We start from the raw sequence: 13,343 nt of genomic DNA, 5'->3' as shown, positions 1-13,343 counted from the left end.
AGGAGAGGAGAGGAGAGGAGAGGAGAGGAGAGGAGAGGAGAGGAGAGGAGAGGAGAGGAGAGTCCAGGGCAGTTTTGATCTCAACAGAAATGTTTCATAAATAGCAACAGATTGTCTAAAACCGTCAGGAATAACAGCAGCAGCAACAAGAAAAGTCATTCCTTATTTATTTGTGGACTCATCACCGTTGACTGTGGCAGCTGCAAATATTCAAGAACTACTGATCAATGGATTGTCCCTTAAATAAATGCAACTACAGCCACTTTGGGCAAGGACAGGAAAGCATTATCATGCACCCTGACCTGGTCTTTTGGTTCCTGAGTATGGCAAGAAGCCTAACTTCCTTCACAGAGTAATTGAAAGGAATCAGAAATGTCATATTATAGAAAGAGCAAACAACTGCTGAAAACCACCGACAGGGTACCTGGCTCTAGCTGTATAGCAAGGTCCTGCAAGACAGTTTACAATGAGGGTTAGCCATCCAAAGCAGTATTATAATACTGCTGCCATCTGTTTATACAACTTCTTTCATCTTTAAGGATCTCAAAGCACTTAAACGGTATTATAAGTTTGCTGAGGAGAGCTGCTGAATACATTAATGATTAACATTATGCTATACAAGAATAAGGAAAAGAAGCAGATTTTAGAAGTACCCCAAATATACCCATTTTAATGACCACTGCCATGAGATTTTAAACAGGAGACAGAACAGACTGGACTTTGGGTTTTAAGATGTTATTCAAAACACTCACACAAGAAACACACAGGGGTACCCATTCATCCCAAGCCCCTTTGGAAGTGTAATGTGACACCTTTAAACCAACGACAGTGAACCTTCAAACAATAATTTAAAAAAGCAGCACGCAAATTTAAGACACAGAATGGCATTGAAAGTAGGCTTCAATTCTGGAATTGTGTCTGCTATAAACAAACATACCCTGGTCTGCAGAGATTTCTAGGAAAAAGAGAACAAGGTGGACAAATGTGAAGCATTCAGTCTTTGAATGGAAATAAACAACAATAAATGATTGATTGACGGTCAGATTCTGATGTGCTTACTCATACTTAATACTATTCTCTCCATGCAAAGTCTGATTCAATAGCAGTACTTGCAGAATAAAGTGTTATTCAGTGCAAGAGCATCAAAACTGGTTCTGAAAAACAAAATTATGTGTAAGGTACTTGAACTACCAGTAAGGCAGACCTACTCCAACAAATGCTGAGCATCTTCGTATCCCATTGACTTCTCCCTGCACGGGAGCTGGCAATCTACCAGAAGTATCCTGACCACAGGATCAGGCAGCACATAAGAAAAGAGCAGGAAAGTCAAGAAAATGGCATTGAACCTGTGAACCCAATTCAGTGTAAATCCTGTGTTGACATGACTGAGCATGGAAAGAAATGGAGTCACAGGTGCTTCTTTGCAGCAACTGAAAGCCAGACCTAAAGATTTGTGTGTTAGTTTTTGTTTCCAGGTACTACATACATTTCTATGGAAGACTGAATATATAGCCTGTTCTTTTCAGGCTCACCTAAAAAAGCAAACTCAGTTCACTATTTAGATTTCTAAACACAGAAATAAGCTTTTACTGGGAGCATTTTTCTCCTTTGGAGCTTATACCCTACTTTTGCTTAATCTAGAGGTTTTGTCATTGCATTCTTAGATAATCCTGCATGGAACAGTCACCACGCATTGAGAATTCAGAAAAGCAGGAACAGCGTTTCTGCCCTGTATATCCCGTGCCAGAGTTAGAATGGCAGCTCTGTATCTGTGCGGCCTGGTATGATTAACACTGGCTTGCCATTTTACACAGAAACATTAACTCTTCCAAGCAAGCGCTTCCCCCATCCATCTAGCTCCTTGGATGGATGAAATAACTCAGGAAGAACTAGTTTCCCACAATTACGGAGCTCTATCTGATATTGCAGGTGCACAACACAAACTGAATTAAATGGGATTTCTGTATATTCAGCAACTGAAGGTTTGGGACCTTAACTATCAACCTTTCTCCATAACAATCATATCCAATGTACTGCGATCATAAGAGGCCAAAACACTGGGCCTGATCCTGCAATATGAATCTGGTCATCCTTATTTGTTTTTTTTTAAGCTAACAGAACTATTTGTGCAAATAAATGTTGCAAGGCTGGGCGCTCAGTGCATTTGCTTTTCCAGCAGCCCAAGTGGCTGCCACAGGCTGAGTTATCCAGCATGAATCTAACTTGAGATCGTCTCCACCGTTCCCCTGGAATAGCACCTGTGCCTTTCTGGCCCTGAACTGCTCTGACAATACAAATTTACAAACAGCTTTTGAAACATGACTCAAACATCCCTCAGTATGAGCTAAATGTGGTGTGTGACACAACTGGCTCGCCTTTATTTTATTATCATTATTACCACTTCCAGGCTTTGGAGAGCTGTGTCTCTCAACACATTTCTTTAGCATTTCTGATAGCCTTCAATCTTCCTGCATTTTCTACCTTTGAATCACTAGCAAACAGCAAGAAAAACTACATAAACAAATGGGTTCACGCAGGATACAAGAAAATCCATGCAGCTAACTTAAGTTTAATGTTCTTCAACTCTTTTCCTCTTTCCTCTACCCTTGCCCCTGCCCCCCAGGGGAGGTGGGAGGAATGGTTTAGATCAATAACCAAAGGCTTCAATTTTACAAACTCTTGAACCATTAGAGCTCTGAGTCCTCGGTGCACCCGTCATAACCTCCTCCACCCCAGCACGCACACATACACGCAGGCACATAACACCCATATAAAAGAAATACTCCCAGCCTGGCATTAACAATGTTCATTCAGTGCTCTTTACTTAAAGGAAGAAAACAATTAAGTGAAACCTTGAAGTAATCTCATTCTGCCTATTTAGCCTCTTCATCCCTCAATGTGTGGTTAGTAAGTGTTGCAATCAGGGGCTAAGGCCTGCTATCATTCGGCCTTAATTAAAAAAGACACAAGCAGTGGAGCTGTGAATTAAAAATGTAACAACGCACTACCCCTGATTAATTCGAGGCTCATGTTGGATTAATAACTCCAAACAAAGAACAAAAGGAAATTGTTATGCGAATTGCAGCCCTCCCAGGCCAGACAAAGGTCAAATCACAGGATTTCAATTTCATCCGGAGTCGCTTAATCAACTCCCTCGGAAGGAAGACCATATGCAGTCCTGAAAGCTACCCATTGTAGTCGTGTTGTCACTGGACCTGAGAGACGGCACAGAGATAATCCCAACTATTCCCCATCTTTTCTCCTTCTTGGCTGTTTCTTTTCTCTTTTTCTTTTCTTTCGCATTTCTTTTTTCTTTTCCTTTCTTTTTTTAAATACGACAAAACCCCTTCATTAGGGCTAATGATCAAGGAATAAGGACGCTATCTGTCAGAAAGCAGCTTTTGTGGCTGCTGCCCCGTGGAAGCACCCTAGCTCTCACTGCCCATGCATCTGCAGAGGCAGCTCCTCATTTTGAGGGGGGTCGTCTCTGACAGCAGAAGCCACATACTGCTGTGCTTCAGCGTGATACAGTCACAACAAACAGCACTTGGGGAGGGCCTGGGGGGTCACAATAGGATGCGTCGCACACATTCAATGCACTGCCTATATCTTAATACAGAGGTCCTGTGGGTACGTTAGCTGAGGAAGAAGGATATTACGGCCCTGAAGTCCTATCTCTAACTGAAATTAAGCCAGAGAGGATAGAATTGCATATTTTCTTGCTGTTCACCCCCAATAAAATGATGATGGAGCAAAACAGCCCTCAGTTTTCATGAGCTAAAATACATTGTCCCTCCAGTAAGCAGACACAGAACGCACCCTCCGCTGCCACCAAACATGACTTCTCAAGTAACTCGCATGGCAGGGCATTTTATATGGATTGCACAGTTCATCCTATATAAAGAAAAAAGGAAAGCCCAGGTCTGCCTAGGAATCTGGCACCTCATGCCCAAGAGCAAGTATAAAAGCCTATAGAAACTGAAAAGGAGCAAGAAAGAAGCTTCAGGGTGTGGATCTGCAACACGGAGTTCATTCCCACCCTCATTGCCTTCCTGAAGGGCTCTGCCCATCGGCCCAGTAATGTCAGTTTGCCACACAGCTGTCTGCAGCTGGCCTAGCCTGGTTGGTGCAGGTGAACTCTCTCTCGGCCAGATCCCTAGTGTTTATACACAACATTTCAAAAGGCACACTGGAATTTCTCAGGGGTTTTTTTTGTATATGTTCTGTAACAGCAACACAGTTCAGGACCAAATTTACTTTCTCCAGGAATCAGCTCCAGCAAGGGGCCAAGAGCCAACAACACTTCCCACCTTGATGTCAATCTCTTGCTTAACTCAGACAAATTTCTCCTGATTTACATGGAAATTAGATACAAAGATTTAAGAAGCAGTCCTCTTCTACTCTCAAATTCTGGTCCCAGACATATTCTGCATATGTATTCATTACTGTAGGATTGCTGACAAATGCACCATGGCTCTGACTTGATTTTGCCAAAACAGATACCTTAAAGCCCAATAAAACTAGCAAAAACCTGGTACTGGTACCTGGCACTGCATCAGTAGTTTCAAAACCTGAAGGCACCGATGAATGGGGTTAGGATTCACATGTTAAAACACCTTGGGAAATGCAGATTCTGGAGAAGCCTCTTACCTGTGTTAGGCGCTGGAATAAAATTGCAGGTCACTTGGTGAACTTAAAAGAAGATCCTGTTTTGACTTTCAGCTTGGGATCATCTCCACTCAATTCTGTCACAAACTACACTTGGTCCTCTTTCCAAGGGGCTGCTTACACACCTGCTGTCTCTGAATTAGCTGTTGAAGGGGAAGAAGTGGTTTGTGAATTGCCCCATTCTGAAGCCCTTTCCCACTCAGAAATATATGCCAGCTTTAAATACTAACCCAGTAAATGACTATTCAACTTCTCTGTTGCTTTCCTTTTAAGTATCTGTTCACTTTTGCTTTACATATTGATTTCGTAGCATGCAACCAAAATTAAGATTAAATACCTACTATGCCATGGAAAAGGAGAGTCACATACTCAGAAACCCTTTTGCCTGTGTTACACAGAGTCATTAAATCCAAATTACATGGAATGCAAATTCTGTTAGACATAAATCCCTCAAACGTTCCACCAGCTCCAAAATGTAAGTGTAATTTTGAAATCTGTTGCTATTAGAAGCTCAGTGACAAATGATATTATGTGCACTACCAGTTATCGTAGCTACTTCCACTCTTCAGTGCAAAAGTAAGATCTAAGCTTTAAATGCACAGCTTCAAAACTTTAGCCCACTTACTAGTCTGTAAGAGACGGCAACCTGTGAGCACATCCCAGTAAGAAGAAATGGGAGAACAAGCTTGTCCTTTTCCATTATTCCTGTTACAAGTTCTATGGAGCAGTTCTTCGTCTCCTCGTCCCAAAGAGACACCACCCTCTTGGAAAAATCCTCCTGCTTTATAATGAATTCTGAACCTGAAGTTATTATTATTCTGTGATACGAAACAATAATTCATTGCATATAGCAGAGTAGAGTCAAAGACTTTATAGTGCTTGACTCCATTGTAAAAATCTTGACTGGGAAACACTCTGCAGCACCTTTTGGGAAAGTGACTGTGCAGTGTTGGTGTTCATTCATGTTATTTCTTTATGGCAAGGCAAGCAAAGGGCTCACTTCCATAAAATCCAAATGGAGTCCACTCAGGCTGCACACCAGCATCCTGCAATACTGTTTTACATGAAGCTTCAACTTCATGTGTCAGCTGAATATAGAAGAATTTCAACTTTTGTGTTTAAAGCTAGTTAAGCTTGTAGCCTTCAGTCTAACAGGGGAAAGACTGGCCACACATTTCCAATATATTCTAATTACTCAAGAACAAATACGAGATTTTATCCAACAGTTAGCACACACTCATGAATTTCAGGGCCTAATTTCATAGCCCTGGTCCCCAGGCCCACGAAACGTCATTACTCCTCTCAATACAGGACACGCACCTCTCACTGATCGGAGAATGGTGTGCAAAGAAATGCAAGACAAAAACTGATGTGTCAAGAAAAAATAGCTCGGTATTTGGACACTGTAGTGACCAAATACATCCACTGCTATTGTAATACAAAAAAAGCACCTAAGACAGCTTTCTTCTGCTTTCTGTAGAAGAAGGCAGGGACAAGTAGGTATTGGGCATCTGCTCCACTCCCAACCCAAAGGCCAGCACAGGCCAGCTGGCCAGCAGTTCCTGTACCTTACATCAGATGAAAACCAGCTACAAATCTGCTGTGGATGGTGAGGAGAAGAAGTTATTTAAGTGGCTGCAGACCCAGCCAGCCCCTATCGCCAAGTTTGGCACATGCGTTCTACGTCTTGAAATCAAATTTTGTCCATCTTCATAGCTCCTGCCTATGCTGCTGAGAAGAACAACTTCCAAGCAGCTAACTCTTGGCTGGGGACAGGCGTAGCCTAAAACCTTCCCTATATGCAGCTATGCTGAGGCAGATGGGAAGACAAGGCAAGCCCCAGCTAAGCTACACCTAGGGCCCAGCAGACTGCCCTGTATTTCCATGCAAACCCTCAAAACTGAAGGTGGCTTGGAGCCCGTCCCATTCTTCTTGCTTCTTTCAGCTACCTCCAAAGACTGAAGGGGCCTATGAATTTTTATAAATCCCAAAGCATCAACAGCAGGCAAGCATTTAAAGCTGCCTTCAACTTGACTTGCTCTCTTCTTTTCAGTAACCATCTCAAAGCTGCGTACCTGTTTCTTTAAACAAATAAACCGACAAATTTCTCTGGTTTTACTTGACATTTTTTCCAATCCTCTCCCTTCACTTAGAAGCTCCCTCTTTCTCTTCCCTTCCACTCAAACAAGCCGCCGGTGAGAGATATTCCTCCTCTGCAGCTCCTACCAAATGCGCAATAGCTTTCATGTATCTCTACCTCACTGACCCTTCATCTCTTTTCAAATCACAGATAAGAAACAACATTTTCTTATCTTGCTAAGAACTGGGAACACTTTCCACTTTTACTACAATATTACCCACAATATTACCCACCTCTATAAAGCAGTCTAAGAGAAAAAAAAAAAGCATAAATATGATAGTTTTCTGCCAAATTCCAAGCAACAATTAGGACTACAGTTTTTCAGTGGGTAGTATTCCAAACCATACTGTAAGCGATCAGCTGTGTCAAAAGATTAAATACGACGGGACATGCAGAGAAAACCGGTTATGTCAAGCCCATTTGTCTGCCTCCAAAAAACCCAACCCAACCAACCAAATATAATGTGGGTTCTTCTATTCACCTTACCAAAATGCCACTTCGGTTAGAAAGATAAAATCAGAACACAGAAAATTAGGTTTTATTTCTGGATAATTTTTCCAAAGAAGTCCAGCACCTTTGCTTAAGCTCAACTTAAAGAATTGCACACCATTTCTGAGAGCTGCTGGGCAGCTGCTGCGCTCCGTCACAAAGGTGGCTCCTCTTCAGTACTGGCTGGCATTAAGCAGGGCAGGATACACAATCCTTATTCCCATAAAGCTGTTTAATATACATGATTAGTCCCATTGATATCAATAGGAAAACAGGTACTGTAAAAAAAGTAATGCAGGAGAATATTTACCTTTCTGCAATAAAACCCCACAACAGATACATCCAGTCTCAGCACACTAGAAGTTACCTTCCAAAAAGCCCAAACAATAATTGCCAACATAACCACACAGATTACGTATTCTTAGTTTACGGAAAAAGTGGAGTAACATCTTGTATCTTTGTTAATATGACTATTGTCTGATTTTTTTTTTTAGTGGAAGAAATAGGTTTAATGAAAACAATTTGTGGGAAAAGTTTTTCCTACTTAAATAATTAAAATGCAACAAGCAAAAAAAATTTCAAGAAAATATCTCAGTTTTGACAAAATTTCCATGGCAGCTCAGACGTGCAGAAGAGAAGTCACAGCAGCTAGAGAGGCTGGACCTCCAAATCAAGCAGAACAGAAACGTAACCTGTTTCTACCACACCACCACTACCACTGTAGCTCCTGGAGTCTTCGGGCTTCTTAGGAATTTTCACAATTTCTTTGAAAGATACAGTTTTCATTCCAAGACATAAAAATACTCCATGAAACTTTTTTTTTAATTTTCATTTTAGGCCAGCTTTAATTGTAACTGCAGGGTTTTTCAATTACTGTTATAAATCCAGAAAAGCAGTAAAGTTTTTCTTTTAAGGTCATTAAAAGTAACTTCCTTGTAAAAGAATCTATAATACTTTCACAAGGTGATCAGGAATCTTACCTAATTCGTTGTTACTATGATGAGAAATGACACGAAGGAGTAAGGCCAAGAGTCTACCAATGTTACCTAAAAAGAAAGAACCTGGAAAGAGGTTCCAGCAGCTTGACAGAACTGGATCCCATGGAGCCGTATTTCACCTTTGCCTTTTTTTTTTTTCTTCTTTCTTACGAAATCTGTCTCCTTTGCTTTGATGCCTTTGATTGAAAAGTATTGTGTAAGTGACTCACGTTTGCACAGCTCAGAAACACGAGTGCCAACAACAGCCAAAACATACAATTTGGTATATTTGCTTGCTGACTAAACACTTTTTCTTATATCTTTCTTTGCTTGGAGGGTAAATTGTTAGTTTCAAAGCTGGATGGCTGCTTCAGTAAGTTGGTAGCAGACTATTGGTACAGTGTGATAATTAAGGGATCTTAGTTCTTAAACAATGCTGATAAAACAGAAATCCCTCTCCTTTTTTTCTGGATTACTTTAGAACTGAAATCAGAGCATGCTAAATGAATAATAATTTACACTTTCTGTGAATGATAGAAGATTGAATCAAATTTTAACTAGACTCTATTTGTAAATCCCTCAGGATGACATAATTACTATTCAACACATACCTTAATTAGCTGTACACATCTATTTCATAGTATTTAACATGTTGAAAACAGCTTTTATTGTCTGTTGAATGGATGTTCCATTCTTACCAAAATGAAAATAATCCTGAATTTCCTAAACTGGAAGAAAATTGCTCACAGAAGTCAAGAAAAGACCTACAAATTGCTGTCCCTATAATCAAATAGTTATCTTTTTTTAGCATTTTTTATTTTGTTTCAAATTCACTAATGGTACAAAGAATTGATAATGCACTGATGTGAATTTTTGTTGCTGCTGCTTCTTTCCTTTTGATGAAAAAAAGATCATAGTTGCACTGTCTGGTGAAAAAAAATCTACTCAAAGTTTTGCACAGAATTTGAAATGAATACGAGTCAAGTTGGGACACAATTTCTTTTTCCGGTTTGCATTACAGTATGACCTTACCTCTAGAAAGCACTATTGCTTTCATTGCTCCATCGTGGACCAGAAACAGGCTAAAATTTGGCAAGCCACACCTTCAGGTGAAACCGAAGAATTAGCATTTGAGACCTGGAGCCTCGTGTTGTGTAAAAGCAGGTACTTGCTCACACGCAAAGGCTGTTCTTAAAAGTAATGGGCTCTGCAGAGCAACACGGCTCAGCTCATACGCTGCAGGCTCCCTTAGCAAAGGCTGGCCGCCCGTGCCACAAGCCAAGGCTTGCCGCTGAATTGCAAGCACAATCTTCCCTAAAATGTTTCGCTGCTTGATTTTGCTGACAACAAAAGCAATGACAATGACAATGATTATGTGCAGACACATATGCATGTGGTATGTTTTCATTATTTTGTCAAACTGCCCCAAGTGAGATTAAAACGTTACTCAAGTATTTATTTTATACTCTATGTAATTTGCTTTCTGTTCTCCTTAAATTTTAATGCAAAAGACGGCTGGCTCTTCAGCACAACTCACTGTTCCTGGGGCCAAATCTAAATGAAGATGCTTGACACACAGGAAAATGATGGAGGCTGAGCCCAGGGGAGAGGGGAAGGTAGGACTAGAAATGCACTGCTTTCCCAGCCACCTTGGCTTCACTGGGACCAGAGAGACGCCAAGACCTCCGCAGCCACGGTAAGGGAGCACTGCCAGGACCCAGGACCTAAGAGCATGGGGAAGGGGAAAGACCATGCAGGATGAGGCACGCATCTGTGGGACAGGAGAAACTAAACGACTCGAGGAGAGGACCAATAGTCTGAAGGATATTTTAGGTACTGCCCCTCCCAACCACCCAGAAGTCATCAGACCAGTACTTAAAATCATAAGATTTGCCATAAATAGTGATGCTTAGAAAAAAAATAAGACCCTAAAACACACACAAATTACTTCCAATGCATTTGAGATCCTTTTGTTTTTTACCTTTCTCTTACTCCTTTAGGCTGCCCCCATATCACATATTCAAGTTTTTCACTGCAATTCATTGGAGTAAGAATTTACTTTTACATAAGTGGAGGTAGAGATTCTCACACATTCATGTAATCTCAGAACGGGGCTTTACAAGACACATTACATGTTGTAAGCTTTATGATAAAATTGCAGGCATGGTGTTGGGAAACTAATCTGTTTCGTCACTGAAACAGAATCAAGTAAAATAAAAATAAACTTACTCAGTCAGGAATGCTTCTCATTTCATAGTTATGTTTCTTCCAGTGTGTATGGTGAAACTGTAAATGGCCAATCATGAAAAACTAAAAAGATAAGGATCACTCTTAAATATATAAATCCGACCCCGTATCTTTCTCAGCAGATTTAGGGATGGAGGAAGGAAAAAAAGGGCGGGGGGGGCGGGGGGGAAAGGTATTTATGCCAAGATGCTTTATACCTTACCAGCACCTTTCGTTGCACTTAAGTTTCAGCCTAGCCTTGCTCTGGTCTCAGCTATAGCAACATTCCCAACAAGAGAAGGTAACTGGGTTCCCAGCCTTTCTGGAAACTGTCCAGGTTAGAGCCAACACCTGCAAATCCACTGTAAGTATCAGAAACTTATTGGAAGCCAGTGCAGGCTGGGAGCAACAGGCTGCTCTACTCCCATCACACGATCCTGCAAACAAACCCGGCTGCAATCTCCTGCGCCAGCATCTGTCCCTGAGCAGCCCGCAGGTTCCTCCCGGATAACACACCGCAGGAACCTCATCTTGAGGTGACAAAAAGATGGACCTCATGTTGCTGCACTGCATATCTATCTTCAAGTCATTACCCTGGAAAAGAGAAAAGCTATTTGTACTCTCCCCAGTAAACTTGCTCTTCTTGATTTTCCTAACATTACAATGAAACTTTCCTGCCTGTCGTTTCAGTCACGTGTTTTGTTTTGGAAAAATTGCAAATCGCGGGAGCAGAAACACTGCCATATGTAATTACTGCGTAGCATTAGAATAGTGCTGGATACTCTCTAATTACATACAGTACTGTTGATGTGCATATTAAAAAAAACATATTGATTACTTACATATTGTACTGGAAAGAGAAGTAGTTTGAGCTCAGCCGGCTACCCAGGAAAAACTACAGGAGGCCAAAGAAGGATTTACAATTCTTTTCCGCTTAAATGACATCATCTGTGAGGAAACATGCATTTTGATGGAGTACATTACAGAAGAACATTGTGAGGGTAAAAAAAAACATGATAGGAGATCTAGGCAGCAAAAACATGTGATTTGGAGCATCATAAAAAGGATGGTAGTACCAGCTCACGTGGATCACCCGTTATGTTCGGTCTCTAACTGAATCCTACTGCCTTATAATACTCATGCTATATTATTTATTAGTTGCATTATATATTATTTGCATTGCAGTATCCCCAGCAAGGCCTCCAGGAAACCCCACAGGAGTATTTTCATGTTTGGCTGATTAGTTTTGCATCTGCATAAAAATATTTGCCTTGTTGCCTGAAACCTTGACTTCAGTGCGGAAATGCACAAAAAGCAGGAAATAAATTTGATCTTTATGCTTTCCATCTCCGAGTTAATAAAATGTTTAAATAATTAACTTATAATAATTAAAGATGAAGTTAATAATATGAAGAATGTCTTAAAGTTACAGTGCATCAAATTTCTGAAAGCACTTCTGTCTAAGTCCTGCCAAAATTCCAAGTAACTGAAAACTTGTTAAGTGGAGAGCACGGGCCCCTGAGCCATCAATAGCCATTTCAAATTTGACTTAAATTTGACTTAATATCTCTGTGGAATACATGACAATAAAAATCAGCTAGGATGTGCATGGCTGTGATTTCACCATGAAGGCAATAGCACTTACATGTGAAACTCATTCTGTGGGTAACACGTGAGAGAAAAAAAAAAAAATTATGTGTGCCTCCAGAAGAAAGAAAACTTGACAAAAACATCAAGTTTGCAATGTTGGTTTTTCTAATCATGAATTATTGTAAGTGGAGATGTTGTCTCTACGTACTGCATGTTGGCACAACCACAGTTCATTCTTGTGTAAATAATGTGGGATAGCATTATACAAATTGCAAATATGGCACTTAATTTTATTAAAGAAAACAACTGATGCAATAGCAGCTACGGCAAAATTGGGATGGTAAATAGGTTAATTTTTATCAAATTTTTCCTTGGGCCTTTCTGACAGTCAGTAAAGATAATTTATGGAAGCCATACACTCGGTGACTCTGCCTATGCTAGTTATGTTGATCCAACCAATTTCAACAGGGTTGAAGGAGACTCTACAAACCTACAGTAGGACAGGCAGATACAACTAAGTCAGCTAAGTGATATGGCTTTATTGTTTCCTCTGAGGGAATCTGAAAGAAGAATTCCTGGACTTTGATTAATTCAGACCTGGAATAACAAGATCATTGGATGAAGAAGTCAGTCAAAAATGGAAGAAATAATGGAATAGATTAATTCTTACCAGCCATTTGCTTTGGTGAGCTTGAGCTGACAGACATTACCCTATTCTCAAAAAATTAAAAAAGCTCCAAGTGGGAGCTGCCATGCAGTGGGAAAAAGTGAACAGCATATTTGGGATCTGGTAGGCAGAATATATCTGAAAAAAAATTTGGTCCTAAGTCCCGAAGTACAGCAGATCCATGCCCTGATTAGCTTACATTCATCCAAACCTTCTTCTGTGCCCTTCTGTGCTTAGATTAGGCTGTGCACACAACCTATTTTCTATTTATGAAACATCTGCTACGCTTCGAGATTGTGAGCAAGAACATTTCCAGGCTCCAAAGCAGGATGAGATTACAGACTGGCGAACTGAGCTGGATAAAACAAGGCTGGAGCCACAAGATTGAGGTTCAACTCAGATTATTTAAAATTCCAAAAATGTCTCTATTTCGCTTTAACATAAGTGATTTCCCACGTTTATACCTCCTTGCAGTTTCCAGAAGGAAGGGAAACAGAGTGCTTAATTAGTAAAAGTTCATCTAGTGCTGTTCTCTCACATGACCAGAGTGCCAATTCTTGTGGATATCATGTGTAGTGCCATAATT

The 13,343-nt window shown here is 40.6% G+C and overlaps 1 protein-coding gene across 22 annotated transcripts in view; it reads right to left on the bottom strand.

Annotated features, from left to right (window-relative positions):
* SOX5 (SRY-box transcription factor 5) overlaps window positions 1-13,343 on the bottom strand; it is a 721,637-nt gene that overhangs the window by 337,445 nt on the left and 370,849 nt on the right. For 2 of the 22 annotated variants that reach the window (XM_072874851.1, XM_072874812.1), the window contains one exon: window positions 4,651-4,811. The exons of 19 other annotated variants lie outside the window; for them this stretch is intronic. The gene's annotated coding sequence lies outside the window, so the exon portion shown is untranslated. Of the gene's footprint in view, window positions 1-4,650; window positions 4,812-11,342; window positions 11,439-13,343 lie in introns of those variants that run through there. One more of the 22 variants, XM_072874840.1, reaches the window with a different exon arrangement.

The sequence above is a fragment of the Ciconia boyciana genome, chromosome 1 (assembly GCF_034638445.1).
Source record: "Ciconia boyciana chromosome 1, ASM3463844v1, whole genome shotgun sequence".
NCBI classification, from domain to species: Eukaryota; Metazoa; Chordata; class Aves; order Ciconiiformes; family Ciconiidae; genus Ciconia; species Ciconia boyciana.
The sequence above is the reverse complement of the archived record's forward strand: the minus strand, read 5'-3'. Positions and strand labels throughout refer to the sequence as shown.